This window comes from Schistocerca piceifrons, chromosome X, assembly GCF_021461385.2.
Source record: "Schistocerca piceifrons isolate TAMUIC-IGC-003096 chromosome X, iqSchPice1.1, whole genome shotgun sequence".
NCBI lineage: Eukaryota > Metazoa > Arthropoda > Insecta > Orthoptera > Acrididae > Schistocerca > Schistocerca piceifrons.
In genome coordinates, this window is record NC_060149.1 from 662,561,954 (window position 1) to 662,585,438 (window position 23,485).

At 41.4% G+C, this 23,485-nt stretch overlaps 1 non-coding gene across 1 annotated transcript; it reads right to left on the reverse strand.

Moving 5' to 3' along the window:
* Nucleotides 1–810: 810 nt before the first annotated feature.
* On the reverse strand, nt 811–884 carry Trnat-ugu. The gene has a single exon. It is a non-coding gene; the product is annotated as a tRNA-Thr (tRNA).
* Nucleotides 885–23,485: the final 22,601 nt, after the last annotated feature.

Consider the following 23,485-nt stretch of genomic DNA (forward strand, 5'->3'; position numbering starts at 1 on the left):
AGCACGTACAATGTTAGCTGTTACTGTTTTGTTTGACTGATGGAGTTACTAAGTGCTATACTACCTACAGCACTCCCCTAAGCTAAGCCCTCTTGAGTTCAAGTCGAAGGAAATACTCACAGCATTCGCTTCAGAACTGCTACAAATTCGTCGGACAATAGACCGCGCCACTCGAACTGTCAACACAACTGGCACTGCAAAGAGTATCCTAAGACTTCCACATCGCTGGCAACGGGTTATACACAATACTGATGACTACTTTGAAGTTCAGTAAAACTTTAAAACACGTATCTGTTTTGTACGAGCTATAAATAAATAGTTGTCACTATTAAAGTTCCAACCCTCATAAGTTCGGATTTCCGACGCTAGTATGCTGCTGTGACAGCACTGCAACCACAGACTGCATGACTCGATTTAAAATGATACGCATCATGAGCGCATGAGCGAACCGTCTATAGGCAAGCCGTTTTCTTTCATGCCATCAATAAGAGACAGCACACGGCCGCGTCCCCTGTACTGCTATTGTGTATAGACCGGAGAAGAGATAATAGTGTTATCAGGTTCTACTTTTCCATAAATAGTCATTTACGTAACGCATTTTGTCCAGGTTACTTAGACTACGTCTTCATTTTGCTGCAACCACTTACTGATTTTTCATACCAGCCGCAGATTAGATTTTGACAGTTTTTCATATATTTTCACCTTACCAATGGATCACTATGGTGGCATTTGAATGAAATTACAATGAAATCCAGACCTTTAGCTGCTTACAGGCGTTGATAAATATCAACGGGAACAGTTGAAAAAGTGAGCTCTGACCGGGACTCGAACCCGGGATCTCCTGCTTACATGGCAGACGCTCTATCCGTCTGAGCCACCAAAGACACAGAGAACAGTGCGACTGCTGGGACTTATCTCTGGCACGCTCCCTGTGAGACCCACATTCCCAAATTACTGTCCACACACTACATTTGTAGTGCCCCTGCCCCTTACACTCTTTAGACAGGGATAATTGGCAATCTTCTGTTAGACTGGGTCAAACTTCGTGCGTTATTAACTTCATAAATATTACAATTAATTCGTTCATAAGCAGTTTCACGTCCCCCGTTTTGACTGATGCCTCTTAATGATAGATCTGAAAGAAGTTTCTAACACAATGGCTTACGGAAACTCCAAATTTTTCTCTTTCATCATATTTTCAGAGCAGTAGCAGGTGGTGAAGTATGAAAAGCTAATAAAGCGGATGCAGGCGTACATCTTCAACTGTGATTGGGAATTTATACCAAGTAGACAAATGTATATCACAGTATATTGTCAAATATCGAATATGTGTTCTACCTGCGCTACCAAAATGGTTGGCCTCGAACAGTCGGGTCAAGTGCTGTCCCTGGTGTATTAACTGAAATGTAGGATCACAGGTGATGGAAAATGTCAGAGTAACCGACTCGGATTCCTTTCGAATGGCACAAAATTTTGGAAAAGATTTATCAGTCTTCTAGTAAACTCAGTTTAGTACCTTTTAGGTGTTGTCTTAAGCCTCAAAAACACCAAGCACCTTGTCTTATTTAATATATGAAAGTGCAGACTTACACATTTGCTCATATTCACCTTTTTGTTTCCTCGTCAGTAAACATAATATTTTAGTTTATGTTTTTGTGGTTACACAGTTCGATTTATTCAGATGGCTCTGAGCACTATGCGACTTAACTTCTGAGGTCATAAGTCGCCTAGAACTTAGAACTAATTAACCATAACTAACCTAAGGACATCACACACATCCATGCCCGAGGCAGGATTCGAACCTGCGATCGTAGCTGTCGCTCGGTTCCAAACTGTAGCGCCTAGAACCGCACGGCCACTCCGGCCGGCTCGATTTATTACTTCGTCATATTCCTTATTTTGTTAGCTGGGTTTCTTTTTACATCTACTCCTCTCATCATGTTTCGACACTCGATGAAACAGTAGTCATACGTGATCGCAGACCCACACTGCATGTGGATGTCAGATTCGAAGTCAAAATGTTACTGTTTCATGAAGATTCTGGTAAGATAGTTTCGAAGTATTCTTTTACTCTCCTTTTTTCTTTTAATTTGTTGGAATCAAGATGTGTGAGGTCAGGTGATCGTGGCGGCCACCGAAGCAACCCATTTCGCCCGATCCAACTATGTATATATCCAAAAACTGATGGTCATTTAGGGACCAGCGAGCTGGTAGGATACGATATCATGTTGCAGGTGTACCAGTTGCAGCACAGCGAACTCTTGTAACATGACCAGGCAAACATCGTTGTTGACTCCTCGAAAAGAAAGGACCAATGACGAAACTGTGCATGAGTCTGCCCCACACACTGACAGTGGGACTGACTCATTCCATTTCGCGTGTAATATGAGGACATTCTGATGTCCACATACGAGGGTTATGACCGTTAGGTTTGCAGCACAGATGAAAAGTTGATTCATAGGAGAAACAAAATTTTTCCAAGAAGTCATTGTTTCCGCCAGTCTCGGCTATCATGTCTACTGCAAAGTGCAGCTTTTGTGCCTGAAAGCTTTTGCACGTTGTAGGCATAAAGACATAACCTCTTATGTAAGAGCCAAAGACCTAGCCGCAGTGGTAACACCGGTTCGGGTCAGATCACCGAATTCAAGCGCTTTCGGGTTCGGATGGGTAACCGTCCCGGTTTGCCGGGCGTCGTTGTCAAGCGGAGTGCACTCAGCCCTTGTGAGGCTAATTGAGGAGCTACTTGACTGAGAGGTAGCGGCTCCGGTCATGAAAACTGACAATGGCCGGGAAAGTGGTGTGCTGACCATATGCCCCCCATCCCCTAACGCCTATCGGCTGAGGATGACACGGTGGTCGGTAGGTACCACTCGGCCTTCCAAGGCCTGTTCTGACGGAGTCCTATGCAAGACTTTGTGCACCCCTTGAGCACGGTACTTCTAAATCACTGGCCGCCGTACGCATTCGAATGCTGCAACGCTCTGTATCTGATCGGTCACGACTCGCCTTTTGAAGGGAGGACAGAGCCGCTAGTGTCCGGTTCAAAATGGTTCAAATGGCTCTAAGCACTATGGGACTTAACATCTTAGGTCATCAGTCCCCTAGAACTTAGAACTACTTAAACCTAACTAACCTAAGGACATCACACACATCCATGCCCGAGGCAGGATTCGAACCTGCGACCGTAGCAGTCCCACGGTTCCGGACTGAAGCGCCCAGAACCGCACGGCCACCGCGGCCGGCTCTAGTGTCCGGCCCCACATGGCTCGGCTTGGTCACATACTTGCACCAGGTCTCTAGATACGTGAATAACCAAGCATGACCGGTCTGCACTGATGTTTCGTCTCCTCTCACTTAGCCGCACTGCACAAACCCAGTGCCCTTCTTTCTCTATTTTTTTCTTTGTCTTTCTTTCTTTTCTCTCACGCTCCCTCTCTCTCTCTCTTTTTGTTTTTTTAAAAACACAAAAGTAACGTTTGCAAGAACGCTTGCGTGACCGTAATGTGGTATTTAGTACAGCCACAGAAAAACAGTTTGAATGCAAGCAGAAGATTTATTCTGCTTGTCAGTAATGAGAAACCAATACACTTTAAGTGAATACTATTCCTGAAATATAGGATACGACTATTTATATAAAGAAAACATACGAAGAACATTATACGAGGCAGCCCTGGTAGATACTTTTTACTCTGAAAAACCACTGCACACTTCATAATCATCTCCAACGTGCATTCAAATATGAATATCTACTTCATCTGCAGTGGAGATTATATTATTATTCAAGTCCTTGAAATGATCTCTGTTTCTGGTTGGCGATGTTACTGTGCTTGAAGGCTCTGTGTTAATAAACAAAAGAGAGACAAGTGATAGAAAACTGCATGATAATGTACCCGAAAAAATATATTTTACATTGATAAAATATTATACCAATTATAGTACTTCCGCTTGGGAATAAGACACGACCGGCCGGTGTGGCCGAGCGGTTCTAGGCGCTACAGTCTGGAACCGCGCGACCGCTACGTTCGCAGGTTCGAATCCTGCCTCGGGCATGGATGTGTGTGATGTCCTTACGTTAGTTAGGATTAAGTAGTTCTAAGTTCTAGGGGACTGATGACCTCAGTAGTTAAGTCCCATAGTGCTCAGAGCCATTGAACCATTTCATAAGACACGATGTACTAAATACACAAAATGATTACTTCAGTGATTGCACGTAGTACCTGAAAAACTAATACACTTTCAGCGCAAACTACTAAGAATTTCCTGCTTTTAATTTATATCAAGCATAATAACACCACGGAAAGATGGCCAAACGAACGTAGCAGTTTTATGTTTGGAAGTAATTACAACATTCCCACTTAGGAAAGTCAGGTCTTGATTTTTAATCCTTTGTACCTCCTGTTAACAAATGCGTATCTATCCGTATACATTAGTTAGGCTAGTTAATAACTAAACTATTCTTTCCTCGTATAATACTGAAAAAGAATCTGTAACTACAGTAACTTAACTCGTCTCACAGTCATTTTCATTGACGCTGTAGATTTGCTGTCAAACGAAAGAAGAATTAATAGTTATAGGTTCTTCTCCGTCGTCTAATTCACCTGTGGCCTCTTAAAATGGTTTCAGGAAATCCACAATTCTTCCTCGAACCTCATGATCGTATCACTGTAAGCTGTAAGCAGAATTTGCCGCCCACTGACCGAGCGGTTCTAGGCGCTTCAGTCCGGAACTACGCCGCTGCCACGGTCGCAGGTTCGAATCCTGCCTCGAGCATGGATGTGTGTGATATCCTTAAGTTAGTTAGATTTACGTAATTCTAAGTCTAGGGGACTGATGACCTCAGATGTTAAGTCCCATAGTGCTTAGAGCCATTTTGTAGGCAGAATTATTTCCGTCACTAAAGCAACAGATTCTTTATATTGAGTATGTAAGGACTCTAGCATAGCGTACAAGCTGTTCCAGCGTATACCGACCTATTACTTCAAAAGATGATTTCAAGGAAAAGCAGATATCACTTTTCTTCACTTACCGTATAACGAATTCCGGAGTATCTATTATTGCTGCGATGTTCGGGGCATTATTTAGTACTAATCTTTCTCATCGAAATTGCAGCTCAGTACTGTTTTAATGCAAAGTGCATAACAAAGAAACTTTTCGTGATTTTCAAAAGCTTTCGTTCTGTTGGCATCCTGGTCGGAGTCAAAAAAAAAAAAAAGTACGCAGCATATCCGACGAAATGTTCCAATCAGTCTTCTATTTCACTTTTAATAGTTGTTTTCATCTTTTTATCTTCCGTGAATTTAGTCGTAAGTAAAGCGTTATTCACAAGAGACAAAATGGTTCAAATGGCTATGAGCACTATGGGACTTAACATCTGAGGTCATCATGAGAGGCACCCACATACCTGGCTCATACTGTGGCATCATGCAGTCAGGCGTGCAAAATGAGTGGTCTGGCAAGCGAGTGGACTCATTCTTATTTATCCAGTAACATGAACTCTAGTACTCACAATTAAGTTACAAGTTATTCTCTTGTTTGAATATTACGCAACGGAAACGCACATCTGACTATTAGTAATTTACACAACTCTGACTGTTCACTACGCACTGGCAATACCACATTTTCTTTCTTATTTAACGGCCTTGATCAACACGTGGCCATTGCACTGAATATGAATGGCGCACACATTATAAACTCTGGATATCATGACAACATACAATTCGAAGGAAAAGGCCACCAATCTTTTTCTTACCACCGTCTTATTTATTCCAACAAATTCTATAACCTAAACACACAAATTCTATAACCAACAACAATAACACATGAGAAATTCCGCCCAGTGGGCATGGCTTTACATTGGTGATTCTCTATCTTACGGTCTCGTAATTATTTAATGCTACAGTGCACTTTCTGGATAGGATGGTGGATCTTTTGCTATATCTCACACTTCGACTCTCACAACCATCATCACGAAACTTTCCTCCAGACCGAGCGGTACAAAAAGGAACATGCATAACCCACTGCCTATGAAACTATCTTGTTACTCTCCCATGCCAACCACACATACTTACATTTCATGAAATACATCGCACTAGCAACATACAATACAAAGAATAGTCACAATGTTATAATCACATCACTTTCACCTTTCCCACTTCAATTCGTATTCATCCCAGTTTCACACGACACTGCCCCACTTCGTAACTTTTCTTTCCTACTATGAACTCTGGAGGATATATGCACGTCTTCCTGTGCAATGCAAGCCAAGTGGCGTTGCTGGATAGACGGCTGACTCACCTTGCTTCACTCTCAGAGTATTATAGTTTGAATCAAGCGTCACACGGAAACATAACACGCAAAGTAATATTAAGAACATATTCGTCACACACGCGAGTCCTCAACTGATACCATGGACAAGTACTTCTCTTTATCCTTTGTGTCATACACAGATTGAGTCTCACACAGTACTCACCGCGTGGAAGTACTCGTCTCTAACTTCAAGTCCTACACACGCAATTTCTTAAATATTTCCAACTTACAGTACACACGCTAGTAATTCAGCTTAACTTAAGCAATCGGAAGTATTTCAACTTATGGCTACACGTGGTTTCTTTGTGACCGTTATTCACTTCCGAAGATTACTATGATCCCCTTAATATTACCTTACTGACATTTAATTCTCCCCACAAAAGTTCCTGAAATAGAGAAATTATTATTCCAAACTACTCTTAAGTATCTCACATGCACACCATGTCTCCGCTGTTTTGTCTTTACGGAGCACACCTAATACAGGTCTTACCAACACTAGATCCAGCGGCAGAGTGCTGAAAACATGGCCGTTCTCCAGCTCTCTCGCACCTCTGCTGAAGTGGGGGAGCACCTTGCTACCGTATTGGTCAGCCACATTTCAGGCACTCAAAGCTCCAGTAAATTTCATCTCTTTGGTTCCACCAAAGGTGACCAAAGGATCGTCTCAAAGATGATCATATATTCACATGCACTATCTGCGGTTAGCAGACGACCATACATTCATTGATTTCACAGATCTCACCAAACTGGATGTAGGGATTTATTTTGTGGGAGTGCACATGTGATCAATTAAATAAATAATTTGTCATTCTTTCCCACACTTGTATCCGGCTTTGCTGTATTAATTGAAATTGATTTATTATTAGAAAAAATATGTTGTACTGACAAGAATAACTAAGAATGTTGTACCTATTTTCAATGTCGGGTGGTACTGTACCCTTTCACCACCGGCTACCCATGCAGAAAAAGTGGCACTGTATTATCCTTGCAATGCGAGGGTAGTTCCGAACCTTTTTTTAAGAAAGCTGTATTAGAACAAACGTAGCAAGTCATCATAATAACCAGGAGACCTTAGCCCCTGGTGACCTCAAATACACGACCAAATGCTTTTATTTACCAAATTATTGACACAGTTGTTGCATTATTGTACTCTCCACAATCCAGAGTAATGTACACAAACAAATTTACAACAATCCAAATGACAAAAAAACATTACATCATACAAATAAAAAATAATGGTGAGATAAAAAATTGCTTAGTTTCCGGTATCTCCGTTATTTTTAGGAGTAATCCAAACTTCAATAATTCTAATACAAGTAAAAAAATACTAATTGTACTTATGAAATTTTAAATAGCTCACTGTCCAAACACAGAACAAGTAATCTGACATTCATAAATTGCGTTGTAATAATCTTTACACGGCAATGTCTCAATTCAAAACAAAATCAACAAAAGAAAAAGAATTGCATACACTAGTTACATGTAGAATGTCAGGCTCCATACCATTACTCTAAAATGTACATCAAACCTACAGAGAAATTAAACTGAGAAAAAAAAAAGAAATATACCACAAGTTACATACTGGTTACGTAATATAGTCAATCTAAGACATCATGTCATACCTTATTAACTATCATCACTTAAGCAATTGCCACCACCACTCGACTGTGAGTTTAACCTTATCCTTGTCCACCAGTACAGATACCTGCTGCTGAGCTAGTCAGTCCATCAACTTTGATCAATACACGCCGTAAATAGTTTAGCAATAAGTGCTTGAATCCACAAGTAGCTCTCGTATTTTACTCTACTGCCCATTTCTCTGTTGTTACATATTTAGACGACAAGAACTTGCATTTCGCCTAGCCTCCGTTACACTTCAGTGTGAAATATCACCACTGTGATAATGAAAATAAGTTGCTTCAGTCAACACACCAACAAGGTTATTACTGTCCACGACATCAAAATGCATCAGTTAATTCCGATATTTGTTGTGCAATGCAAACTCTTGTCCCCTGTGGCAACCTTACTAACCAATGCAACAAGAGCTGCTACTTTAGTATTACGACACTGGCTACTAATTAAAGCATCCTTGTACCAAATATTCTAATAAACATGCTATGTGAACTTGATAGCCCAGAACAAACAAACAAAAAAAACACTAACTATTCTAAACACATACGTTAATGAAATACAATTACACTTGCTGTCCCTGCAGGAATGAAACACATAAAAAAATTTTACACAATTAGAAATACATTATTCCCTATCTTGCAAGTCACACGGAAACATTTCATTCTGTGATTTTCTTGGGGTCAAAAAGTTGCTGATAGTTTTCCTAGAAACACCGTCTCGGTGTCAAAGCTCTCCCATGGTTACCTGGACGAAAGTCTTTAAGTCACTCAAATCGGCATTTTGAACACGCACTGAACAGTAAAGTGTATCTCACATTAAACACAAATGTCATAGTCACTCTCAGAGTACCATCCACACGAATCTGGTCATCCAGAAATGGCCCTACAACTCCTATTACCCACGGTCCTGTCCTTTCAGTTCATGGTGTAATTAAAAGTCTGAAGTTCCAACAAACAGCACTTATTCCCGCACAAATTAAAGAAATGTCTCCTACTACAAATGCAAATATCAATGTCCCACTTTAGTTTCTTGCGTTCAGGCAATAATTAGTCACCAAACGACAACTGTCCTCTTTAAGTATAACAAGCGTCCCACATGCAATTTACAAAGCACACTTAACAAGTCACTGCCAAAAGTTTATGGATCCCACCATTCAGTGGTCAAGACAAAACAAAACAATCGTCTTGTCTGCTAAAGACAAAATCTTTTCCACCACTCACACTGTGGAAACACCAGTCCTTCACTTTCCAACTTGTTGAGACACACGAGCAGTCATCTTGTTTCACGGCTCCACAGTCCAGTACTAGTTAATAGTTGCTGTTAAAAAATGCCCACCGGACTCTGCCACGAGCCGTTCATTCTGCCGCCGCGCGAGCCATTGAGTAGAAAAAACTACGCACTGTTGCATCCGCGGGATACTGTCTCCTGTCGTAAGGGTGGCAGAACTTATGAATGGCCAGTGGTACGTGCGTGTCGCCCCAGGCCGTTGACCTGCTGTAGTGGGCACGTGGAGTGTACCTCGACCGGCAGTGGAGTGGGGAGTGCACCGGCTCTGTTGCCTCTCCCATGGCGACATCAGCTTGGCTTACGTGGTACGGGCACATTCTGTGTAGCCTGTCAGCGCTACGACACCCAATCAGTCAGACCCTTCCGTGCATCTCGCAACATTACAGACAAAAGGATATTCTTACAGTATTTAAATACTCACTGATTACATGTATGATTTATTAGATACATTGGTAATAAAAGAATCTTTGTTCTAAATAACATAAAATCATACACCCTAGTTTTCTACACATACAACATCAACATTTATCCCTTTTCTATATACAGCCCACACTTGTGCCACTGATTGTACCTGTCGTCCCTCATACATAACATGAAAGTGTTCAAACAAACAAAAAAGGAATAAGAAACAATCTATACAGCTCACAATTACAATATCAAATAGTAGACTACTTTTACATCCTATCACAGTGAAAATATTAGAAACTGTTGATTCTAAAACTACAATATACAACACACCTTTGTGCTTGTGACAGACTGAAATTAATACCACTTGAAAGTGTTCTAACAAAAAAATAAGGAACAGCTCACAATTACCTACCACACAATGTTAAATAGTAAACTACTTTAACATCCTAACACACTAAACATTTTAGAAACTGATGACTCTAAATCTGCCACATACAATGCACCTTTGTGCTTGTGACAGACAGAAATTAGTATCTCTTTACATATTTTACCTTTTATTATATACAACAACATTTTTAGGACATGTATGTACCATCCACATGACGTCATATCATGACCTGCCATCGACGTTCATCCAAATCAAACGATAAAGCACAATAATGTTTTAGTTATGGATCGGTAGCATCCCCTTTACACGAGTGTGCGCATTGATCACACTACTCTACGACTCTCACTCACCAGACATCACATTTTCCTTCTCATTCAATCCATTAATACACTAACAGAATAGGTCTAGAAGTCAACTAACCTTAACACCCCACACTCACGACAACTCCCTTATACTCAACCACATAACACATGAAGTTGTTTCGGAGATGGCATTCCAGTCTCCGAATTCGTCCTTTCACTCTGGCACCTCTCTCCTTCGGCTTAAATCTGCATTCACTTTATCGATCATTCATCCTGCTAAATATCAACTTAGAATTGCGTCATTTCATCTAAGAACAAAAAATACACAAATTATTCATCCTGCAAAATAACTGTAGACATTCGTGGTACCGTTTTGATTAGTTATACTGGTACCAGGCTTCAACAACAACAACAACAAAAATATTATTTTTGCCATATTGCAAATGTTATGGTAAGAATTAGATTTACACTTATATTACATATTACGTCAGTATTCCACAACGTTCACCATCTGGATCTCATACTCCCTTTATGTCCTTTCACGTTGTGCAGTTGTCCTCATCTCTTCATTCGTATTTCGCCTCTCTGTCCGTCCATTACTCCATCATTTCCTGGTCTTCCTTCGCCATTCGCATCAATCTCGATTGCAGCATACACAGGCCTCTCTATAACATACATCTAAGACATCTCCACATTATTCAATTCTACTCACCTTTATTTACCACTGTTTCATCACGTCGAACCTCTCTTTATTAATCACACTGTTTCACATCGCTTCTCTCCTTAAATATTACCTTTATCCACTACTATTTATTACGTCGCTTCTCTCTCTATCTACCATCTTTATCCACTCAATAATCATTACGTCGTTTCTGCTTTATCCTGATTCACACGACAAAAAATACGTACATACACCACTCTGTCGACTCCTGTTCATGACTCATTCGACCAGTCTATTCCGTCATACTTCCTGACATCCCGCCTGAAAATTCTTATGTTCGATTTGACCCTGCACAACGTTACAACCACTAGTAAATACACTGACTATCTACCATAACTTGCCTACTTTCGATCTATCCTTAACTTTTCCATAATTTGATGTTAGAAATGTGATGAAGCCCACGAGATTGTTTTCCCTTGATCGTCTCAATCAGTACAGCATTTTCATTGACAATCCGCCTCACTCTGAATGGTCCACTATACACAGTAAAGAATTTGCTAGTTAGGAATCTGTGCTTCTTTGATAATCGATGAGTTTTAATTAGTTTATCTCCTACTGCTAATTAGATCTAACGGATCTTTCCTTTCTGCTTCTCCTGCCTATCCTTAGCTGCTTTCTTAATACGCTCTATCGCAATCTTGACAATTTGTGTGTGCCTCTGCTTTCCTGATCGCGGAAAATCTACCACCTCCCTGACTCGATCTGGTGGTGGTTCATTCTTTAGCAACGTAATTGGTGATAAACCAGTTGCTCCATGTGGTAACTCATTGAGGATGTCCTGAAAATTTTTGAGAAAAATACTCCAACTTCTATGTTGCCTATGGCAATAGATCTTACACAACTTTCCCAGTTCTTTTACCATTCTTTCACTGGGGTTACTTGCAGCATGGTATCGGGATATGAACACCGGTTTTATCCTTCTTCTCTTCAGTGTGGTTAGCCATTGTCTGGATCTATATTGTGGTCCATTGTCAGCTATGAACTTCTCTACAGTTCCTACTTCTCGCAAAAAGTTTTTAACAATCGCTGCTGCTACTGTCCTTCCCGTCGCACGTTTCAATGCGGTAAAAGTCACATACTTTGACACCAATTCCACTGCTATCAAAACATATCTATATCCCTGCACTGACTTAGGTAGCGGGCCAAACAAATCTGTTGCTCCGAATTCCCTCAATCTACCTGGCACTATCGGAAAAAGCGGTGCTTTGCATGAAATAGTTAACGATTTGGCCTTCTGGCACAATTTGCAACTACCAAGCACGTTCTTGATCCTGCTCTCCATACTAATGAAATAAACTGATTCCCTTAACTTCTTACAGCATTTCCTTGCCCCGTAATGCCCGTTTAACTTAGGTGCGTCTACCAGATCAGCTTGTTGACTATTTCATTTGGTATACACAACACCCAGTCCTGTGTGTTCGGATTTCTACGGTAGAAAAGGACCCCGTTCTAAATTGTATAGAAGCGCACTATATCGGCATATAAGTTCGCTCTGTCCTTCACCATTCTTCATGACGCGTCTTTATCCTGCTCTTTCGTGATATTTGTGAGTACCGCCCCTATGTATTGCTCGAACGGCACGCCCTGCATATACAATATGTCATATCTGTTCTCGTTTACCTCCTCATCAAAGCATTGACCATGACCTACTGGGTTCCTTGACAACGCATCTGCCACTATATTCTGTGGCCCAGGAACATACATGACTGTAAACTGAAACTCCTGTAAATAGAGTGCCCGCCTAGCGAGTCGCCTATGGTTAAGTTTGGCCGACATCAGAAGCTGTAGTGACTTGTGGTCAGTATAGATTTTAGTATGCCTCCCATGCAAATAGTATCTAAACTTACTAAAACCTCATACTATTGCCAAAGCTTCAAGCTCAGTTACCGTGTAATTTCTCTCAGCTTTGCTAAGCACTCGGCTCGCAAATGCAATAGGTTGTTGTATTACTTCTCCTCCTTGCTCTTGCTCTTGGAACAATGGTACTCCAAGTCCACTACGAGAACTGTCAGTGGCCATACAAAACTCTTTCCCTAGGTCTGGATGCCCGAGAAGAGGTGCCGATAGCAGTGCCTTCTTTAACGCCTCATACTCTTCCTGCGCGACAGGGTCCCAATTCCATACCGTTTTCTTTCCAGTCAGCTGACAGCCTGGGTGTCGCTGCACCCCCAATCTTAATAAACCTCCTGTAAATATTGATTAATCCTAAATAACCCCGTAGCTGACGTTTTGTTCTTGGCACCGGAAAATCTCTGATTGCTTCGAGTTTGTCTGGATTTGGTCTTATTCCCTCTGGTGTCACAATGTGACCTAGAAACTCGATTTCTTTTCGTCCAAATTCTGACTTTCCCAAATTCACGGTTACCCCATGTCTCTCCAATGCACCGAGCTATATGCTTAACGTTCTGTTGTGGTCTTCCCAGTTTCTTTCTGCTGTCAGGACATCATCCACGTACTGTGTTACCTTATCTTTTATTTCATTTGGAATAACAATATTTAGCGCTCTGATAAATGCCGCGGATGATACATTTAACCCAAAAGGTAGTTGATACGATTTCCCGTAGCACAAGAAAGCAGTGTATTTTCTACACCGCCTATCTAACTCCACCTGCCAGAAACTCATTCTCAAATCAGCTGAGCTGAGAGCTCTGATCCCGTGAAACCTTTGCAGAAATTCGTCAAGTGTGAGTGGCCGATCTGTCTCTGGCTCTATTATCTTATTAATCCTTCTTGCATCGAAAACTAGTCTAATTGACCCATCCTTTTTTTCAACACAGACTAAGGGGCTATTGTACGGACTGGATGCTGGTTCGGTAATCCCTTGTTCTAGCATGCTTTCGATCTCAGCCTCTACTCTTTCTCTGTACACAACAGGTATTGGCCACACTTGGGCCCTAAACTGTTTATGAGGTTTGACCTTGAATCTATACACAAAATTTCTTATTGTACCTACAGCATGTTTAAATACCTTCCTATTCTCGTATAAAATTTTCTGCAATTCCCCGTAGACCGTGGTCCCTCGTAAATGCCAGATTTTCTCCCTGATCTCCTACAAACATTTATGAATTTCCTTCTTCTCTTGTTCGATCCCGTATTCTGTGCCTGTCTACCGGACTTTACCGCCAGACATAATGCTAAGTGTGCGTTATCTTTAGCACATAAGCAATCGTCGAATCTTAATGTAATTTCCTTCGAATCTCGTTTCAACTCCATCGAACCATTTCTCATGTTAACGACTGCTTTATATTGGTTCAAAAAATTAACGCCTAATATCCCTTCAACAGTCAGAGACGACACAATCATGAACACTGTACTAAACCTCTTCGCCTGGCACACAAAGTCTACCTGCGCTTGTAACTTCACCTCAATTCCTTTTCCTGTAACTGCCCCTCTCACTGTTATCCTTTGCAATGGCAACGTTGGCCATGGTTTTGTAAGACTACAACACTTAGACACATCTTCCCTCAAAACACTCATTACACTGCCTGTGTCGATGACACAAGGTACGATTATATTATTTATTTCTACGCTAATTATTGGGTGGACTTCACTCCCCACGTCTCCTTCCTCCTGTAACGGATTCTCCCTTAGTTTTCCGTAATCGATATACCTAATATTTACATAATTAATAGTCCTGGCTTGTACCCGTCTGTCATATAGTCACCTTCTTGTACTTCCGTCATTGTGACAGTGATTGTCCTGTCGTGGACTCAACGACTGCCTATCCTCTCTTCGCCCATCATTTTCATTTTCCCTTCTTCTTCCATCTCCGTCCCATCTTCTATTTTCGCGGTTTGACGGCCGACATCCCCATGAATTCTGCCTCCTATTTCCTCGCCAGCTTCCATTTCCGTCACTCCTCTGATTCCATGCTCTCCTGTCATTCTGATAGTTTCTGCCGTTCCTATCCTCGACTCTGTCTGACCTATGAGTCGTGTCTCCGTTCACAATGTTGCTCTCATTACCCAGTTCCTGTAACAAGTACTGAAATGACGCAGAATCGTCTAAGCCTCTGCCTGCTATCACTACATCTCTGCGCAATTTCACTGGCAACTTCGTTATACAGATCCTAATGAGCTCCCCAGGTTCGTATGGCACATCCAAATACCTATTTCGTCTCAACATTTCTTGATAGCACGCCACTGGATCTCTTACACCACCTTTGTTACAATTTGGCATCATCAATATGCTTTGCTTAACCTGGTCCTGCTTACTTTTCGACCAGAATTCATTTAAAAACTTGTCACAAAATATCTTGTAGCTACTATAGTCTTTAATAACTTCCTGCATTTTCGCTCTAGCCTCGTCCCTCAAATGATTACACACAAACTTCATTTTGAGGAGCGGTCCCCACGATGAAGGTAACGAATATTGAAATTGAGACAGCCTTGGACTATTCCCAGTTGGGTCTTCCACCTGTTTTATCCGACACAACCGTTCTTCTGACTCTCTGAATTCGTCTTCCTCTTTCTGCCTATTTTCCTTTTTTGAATTTATCTCACTCCCCGTCTGCAATCTACCTGGTGGTGTGTCACCTTCGCTACTGCACGCTAATTGCAACTGTGCTAGTTCTTCCCTATGTTTCCTACTTATTTCTAATTGCACCCCTTTAAGCTATAATAGTGATTGTATCTCCTCCTGGTCGGCATAAACCTCTCGCTGCGTACTGTCAGAGCCTGTCTCGCCTCTTAAACTGATCTTTTCTACATCTGCACTAATCGTATTCATCCTGACCACTACCTCCGCAACTTCATCCTTGTGTTCATTTAGCGCTACTTCCTGCCAGGTGACTTGAGCTTCCACGCTGTCTAATGCCCCTTGTTTATCTGCACGTAAGTCCTCCACTACCTCTTTGATTCGCTCATCCGGCAACACGTCCCTAGGTTGTGTAATATCACTCTCTACCACCTCCAAATTACTGGCTTTTTCTTTCACGGCGTCACATACTTGCTTCAACGCACCCAGATTCTTCTCCCCCTCATCTAACCAATTATTAACTGTGGGCAGACGCTCATCGATAACTGAGTGTAGCTTCCACATTGCCTGTTTATTTCCCTTATCCATTGCCTCCAATCTTTCCTTACTATCTTTATCCATCGCTTCCAATCTTTCCTTATTCGCTTCCAATCTCTCCTTAGTCTCCCTATCTCTCTCCTTATTATCTTTATCCATCACTTCCAATCTTTCCTTATTATCTCTATCCATCCTCTGTAAAAAAAAAAAAAAAAAAAAAATAGCAGTAGCACATTGTCATTTGCTACTTTCGGTGCACTCACTTCGTTCGCCTGAGAAATCGGAGCTTCACTACGGGTAGCTACACTTTCACTTCATACCTGACCTAGTCTCGGCTCGCCCGCGTCGTCGGGAAAAGCCCCCGTTTGTGGACAAAGCCCGCCGCATAAAGGATCACCTAGCCTCGGTCCGCTGACCAATTCAGCCCCTTCCAAGTGTTTGCCGTTCTCGCTCGTTACCCCAAGGTCGACACCTACTTCCTGCTCCACTGCTACGTTCACCCCAGAATCACTCTTCTCCATGGTGACTACACTTTTCGAATGCGACCTAGTTACTACGGACATTACGCAAAAAAAAAATTTATACAACGCTCTTCCAGCCTTGGACGACATAGCAATCAATTACATAAAAAAAATAAAAGATCCTCACCAATCCAGAAAGAAATTACAAACAAAAAATTTTACTTCTTAGCGCTATCACAATATATCCCATCAAAAAAAAAAGTCTTAACAGCAAACCCTAACAGCAAAATCTTGGCAGGGTCGAAATTATGAGAAGCACCCACATCCCTTGCTCATACTGTGGCATCATGCAGTCAGGCCTGCAAGATGAGTGGTCTGCCAAACGAGTGGACTCATTCTTATTTATCGAGTAACACGAACTCTAGTACTCACAATTAAGTTACAAGTTATTCTCTTGTTTGAATATTACGCAACGGAAACGCACATCTGACTATTAGTAATTTACACAACTCTGACTGTTCACTATGCACTGGCAATACCACATTTTCTTTCTTATTTAACGGCCTTGGTCAACACGTGGCCATCGCACTGAATATGAATGGCGCACACATTATAAACTCTGGATATCATGACAACATACAATTCGAAGGAAAAGGCCACCAATCTTTTTCTTACCACTATCTTATTTATTCCGATAAATTCTATAACCTAAACACACAAATTCTATAACCAACAACAATAACACATGAGAAATTCCGCCCAGTGGGCATGGCTTTACATTGGTGATTCTCTATCGTATGGTCTCGTAATTATTTAATGCTACAGTGCACTTTCTGGATAGGATGGTGGATCTTTTGCTATATCTCACACTTCGACTCTCACAACCATCATCACCAAACTTTCCTCCAGACCGAGCGGTACAAAAAGGAACATGCATAACCCACTGCCTATGAAACTATCTTGTTACTCTCCCATGCCAACCACACATACTTACATTTCATGAAATACATCACACTGGCAACATACAATACAAAGAATAGTCACAACGTTATAATCACATCACTTTCAGCTTTCCCACTTCAATTCGTATTCATCCCAGTTTCACACGACACTGCCCCACTTCGTAACTTTTCTTTCCTACTATGAACTCTGGAGGATATATGCACGTCTTCCTGTGCAATGCAAGCCAAGTGGCGTTGCTGGATAGACGGCTGACTCACCTTGCTTCACTCTCAGAGTATTATAGTTTGAATCAAGCGTCACACGGAAACATAACACGCAAAGTAATATTAAGAACATATTCGTCACACACGCGAGTCCTCAACTGATACCATGGACAAGTACTTCTCTTTATCCTTTGTGTCATACACAGATTGAGTCTCACACAGTACTCACCGCGTGGAAGTACTCGTCTCTAATTTCAAGTCCTGCACACGCCATTTCTTAAATATTTCCAACTTACAGTACACACGCTAGTAATTCAGCTTAACTTAAGCAATCGGAAGTATTTCAACTTATGGCTACACGTGGTTTCTTTGTGACCATTATTCACTTCCGAAGATTACTACGACCTCCTTAATATTACCTTACTGACATTTAATTCTCCCCACAAAAGTTCCTGAAATAGAGAAATTATTATTCCAAACTACTCTTAAGTATATCACATGCACACCATGCCTCCACTGTTTTGTCTTTACGGAGCACACCTAATACAGGTCTTACCAACACTAGATCCAGTGGCAGAGTGCTGAAAACATGGCCATTCTTCAGGTCCTCTCGCACCTCTGCTGAAGTGGGGGAGCACCTTGCTACTGTATTGGTCAGCCACATTTCAGGCACTCAAAGCTCCAGTAAATTTCATCTCTTTGGTTCCACCAAAGGTGACCAAAGGATCGTCTCAAAGATGATCATATATTCACATTCACTATCTGCAGTTAGCAGACGACCATACATTCATTGATTTCACAGATCTCACCAAACTGGATGTAGGGATTTATTTTGTGGGAGTGCACATGTGATCAATTAAATAAATAAATTGTCATTCATTCCCACACTGGTATCCGGCTTTGCTGTATTAATTGAAATTGATTTATTATTAGAAAAAATATATTTTACTGACAAGAATAACGAAGAATGTCGTACCTGTTTTCAATGTCGGGCAGTACTGTACCCTTTCAATCAGTCCCCTAGAACTTGGAACTACTTAAACCTAACTAACCTAAGGACATCACACACATCCATGCCCGAGGCAGGAACCGAACCTGCGACCGTAGAGGTCGCGCGGTTCTAAACTGAATCGCCTAGAACCACTCGGCCACAGCGGCCGGCTCACAAGAGACCCTACCATGTTTATACTGTATAATGTGCTGTACGCATCAAATAATGCATCTTTTATGTGAATCAGCCCACGTATAATGTCATCTGTTGCAGCACATGTTTTATTAATGGTTGCCGTAATAACAGAAGGTGTTACGCTGTTTCATCAACCTGTTCTTTGACGTGCCTGCTTATAGCAGGGCAGTGGTTCCAAACCTCTCTGTGACCATTACCCCTGAGTGTAATCAGATATTAGCTAGTACCTCCTCTTCCCATCCATCATGAAAAGTAGACCTGACTAAATTTTACAATGAAAAATATTTTTATTTGACTACTTTTATTTTTGAAATAACGAAAGATAAATGATATTTAGTTTTTTAGGTGTTTTACTAAACCACGAACTAATGTGTTAATGAGAAGATTATTACTGATTCTTTCTAATAATGGTGAAGCAATCCTCAGTGAAACACGAGTGCTATCTGTAGCTCCTTCTAGGAAGAGAAAGCTAACTGTCCACACTGAGTGTAGATATTATAAAACATATTTCCTCTGCACCACTCCTCTCCCTAGCGACACTTGCTTCACCCACAACCTGCACCCCGATTTAAAGTCAACCAATTTACAATGTCAGCACTATCCTTATTGTTTGTAAGTCACTTGATTGCTGAACTCCTTGCTTGTGAACTGACAGAAATTGGAAGACTTCTAGCTGCTAATACTCTTTGTTGACCACTCCCACTAACTATAATAATCAATATACGGTATATTATAAATGTAAGTGTACAATGTGCGTGCCGCTAAAACTCAGAACAAGTTTCGGTACGATCAAGGGAGTTACATGGTGTGGTACCCCTCTGTCCCCATCTATGAAGAAGGTTCCCTTTCTTACCACATTGACTGCCGTGATGGAATTTGGACCATCCGTTGCTATGCCACATTGAAATCACGAATATTGCTTCTGAAGCTAATTGATGTTTTGCATCAGATGTCTTCTTTTGAACATGTAGAATTAAGTTACTTCAGGTAACAGACATGAGCCATATATGGCTCACGTGGCTCAACAACAACATTTGTTGTAGAATCATGGAACATATTTTGTGTTCAGACATAATGACCTTTCTAGGCTCTGAGAAGTGATCTGCAGAACCCAGCCCGGTTTCAGGAAACAGCAGTTATGCGAGACACAGCTCGCCCTCTTTGTGCATGATATACAACAGGCTCTAGATACCGGGTCCCAGGTTGATACCATATTTCTCGACTTTCGAAAGGCGTTCGACTCAGTTCCGCACTGTCGCTTGCTACGAAAAGTGCGCGCTTACGGCCTATCCGATGACATATGCGGTTGGATAGAAAGTTTTCTAACAGACAGGGAGCAGTATGTCATCCTGAACGGGGTGACTTCAACAGAAGCAAGCGTAACTTCAGGTGTGCCCCAGGGAAGCGTAATAGGTCCTCTGCTTTTTACGATTTACATAAACGATCTGGTTGATGGTATTGACAGCGGCCTTAGACTGTTTGCCGATGATGCTGTAGCCTACAGGAAAGCAGTATCACACGAAATTGTGAAAAAATCGATGAGGATTTGCAGAAAATAAATGCGTGGTGTAATGACTGGCAGTTATCTCTCAATATTAGGTAGTGTAACCTACTGCGTATAACAAGGCGAAAATCCCCATTAATGTACGAGTACAAAATAAATGCCCAGTCTTTGGAAGCGGTAGCGTCCGTCAAGTATCTGGGTGTGACTATTCGAAATGATCTCAAATGGAATGATCAGATTACACAAGTAACGGGTAAGGCGAACTCTAGATTGCGGTTTATTGATAGAATCCTGAAGCGATGCATCCTTCAACGAAGGAAATAGCTTACAATACGTTAGTTCGTCCAGTCTTGGAGTATTGTTCGTCTGTATGGGACCCTTAGCAGTTGGGTCTGATTCAAGAGATTGTGAAGGTCCAAAGAAGAGCGGCAAAATTCGTGACTGGAACATTTAGCCATCGCGAGAGCGTTACAAATCTCATAGAAAGTTGGAAGTGGGACACACTTGCAGATAGGCGGCGCGCTAAACGGAAGGGGCTGCTCACTAAATCCCGAAGTCCGATCTTCACCGAGGATGTAGAGCATATATTATTACAACCAGCTTTCAAATCGGGCAACGATCACGATTTAAAGATAAGGGAAATAAGAGCTCGTACTGAGGCGTTCAGACAGTCGTTTTTCCCTCGCGTGATCCGCGAGGGGAACAGTGGGGGAGGGGGGGGGGGAATATGACTTTGGCGCGAATTGTGCCCTCCGCCACACACCGCTTGGTGGCTAGCGGAGTATATATGTAGATTCAGGTTTTAACACAATTATAATCTGTGGCCACATGAGCCACATGTGGCCCACACAATATGGAAAAAAAAAGTTTTTCAAGAAATGATTCAAACACTTAGTTTATTTGATTATATTTGTTACATACAATACTATTTACAAATTTTTTACTTGGGTTGACAATAATGTTCATGAATAATGATCTTAGGATATTCTACTTCTGCAGCACAGCATTGTGAATGTCACTGAAACACTCGTTGCACATAAAACTGTCACATTTATTGCATACAGATAGTCGTTTTTCCCTCGCTCTATCTGCGTAACCTCCGCCATGTACCGTACGGTGTGTTGCGGAGTATGTATGTACATGTAGATGCTGATGCTTTCTGAATATAGCTCTGCATTTAGTGCACACCCTCTTCACTTTCTTAGCAGCATCCTTTCTTTCTCCTGTTCTTCACAGGCACTTATAACAGCCCGAAAATCATCTTCGACTGCTCTGCTTTGTTCCCTCTACTGTCACAAGTCGATGGCTGTTATCTTCGTGGAACCATTGTAGTGTTGCTCGTGGTTGTGAATCTTCGGCATCCAATAGCAGTAGAGTCAAGTGCTCCCTGAAAGGAATTATTTGCATGCGAGACTTGGATCCTTTGTTTGCCAAGTTGTACAGCACTAGAGCATATAGAACAGATGTTCCAAAAAGGATTTCAAAAACGATCTTTCTGTACCATTTAAGCGTACCCCGAAGTGTCGTTGAGTATGAGCTCATCTGAACGGATACATCAATAAATGACTTGGCGGCATTGTAGTCCACGACTGCTTTGGGTTTCAAAACTTCCACGCCATTGTTACGTTTTATAGGCACCATATCATCGTTATGTTTGGTAGAAATCATCAAAACATCCCGTTTACTTTCCATTTGATCACGGAGATTTTTGTGTTGCTCTGTGAACATACTGTTTGCCCTTTTTTCAGTTTGGCAGATATTACAGATTGCGGGTTACCTTTTCTGTTACTCCCAAAAGTACCAACAAGGTGGGTAGAGGTATTCATTAGTTCTTTAGCCAGTGACACACTGCTTTATCAATTCTCACACACACTGTCCTCCCATTGTGCAATAAAGGGTCAAGTAACTTCGTAACTACTTTTTATGGAACACAAACACCTTTAGTTGCTCCCTTACCAGCACAGACTTTGAGGTTCCATGTCTAGCCAGATGGAAGGCAATGTCTGAAGACTTGTACACCATATCACTGCCTTTTGTTGGGTATATATTGTGAAATGACAGACGTCCTCTAAAAGGGATAATAGTCTCCTCAATACAAATTTGCTCTTGACGACAAATCGTGTCCTTGAATTTTGGTATTGTCAGGTCTAAGAGAGGTTGGACTTTGTGGAGTCTATCCCCTTCTAGTCTAGTTTCATTATTAGGACCATGAAATAATCTGAGGAGTATTTCAAACCGATTACGTGACATAATGCAGCTAAACTTGTTAGAGTTAAGCATCGACTTGCTCCAATAGCAAAGCATCTGCCCATATTAGATCTGTGACATTGGCAATATTCCCATCTGGTGTTTCATCGGCGTCATTTTCGGAATTTTAGTCGTCATGTATAACACTCACATCCACATCATTTTGCAACAATGGATGTTTTAAATAATTATGATCTATAGAGCAGGAAGGGTCTTGTGGGCCTAATGTATCTTGTGGAGAGCTAGACCTGATAAGAAAAGTATTACCTGGAATAGGCGTATCACAAATATTCCATTCCTCAAAGTCACTCCCTTCGTCATCACTTTCAATAAACTTCTGTTACTTTGTACGGTTTCTAACACAAGGTTGATTGTCAGGCTCGTAATCAAAAGAAAATGTGTTATGAAAAGAAAATGGCTCTAAGCACTATGGGACTTAACATCTGAAGTCATCAGTCCCCTACACTTAGAAATACTTAAACCTAACTAATCAAAGGACATCACACACAGCCATGCCCGAGGTAGGATTCGAACCTGTGACCGTAACAGCAGCGAGGTTCCGGACTGAAGCGCCTAGAACCTCTCGGCCACAGCGGCCTGCTGTGTTATCAAAAACATCACTTTCACGACTTGATAAGCCATCTTGCATATCCTTATTCACTAGATGTAGTTCTTCAAAAGTTTCTCTTCTTTTGGCTATAATAACAAACTAGGAAACTAATCAAATACACAAACGTAACCTCAACTAGCATGCACGACCAATCAGCAAAACTAACAAAAGACTACTATAGCTGAGTGGTTCTTAAGTATATCTCTGACGGTGGTAGATAGGAATCACCATGGCTACCAACTGCAAAAATATTG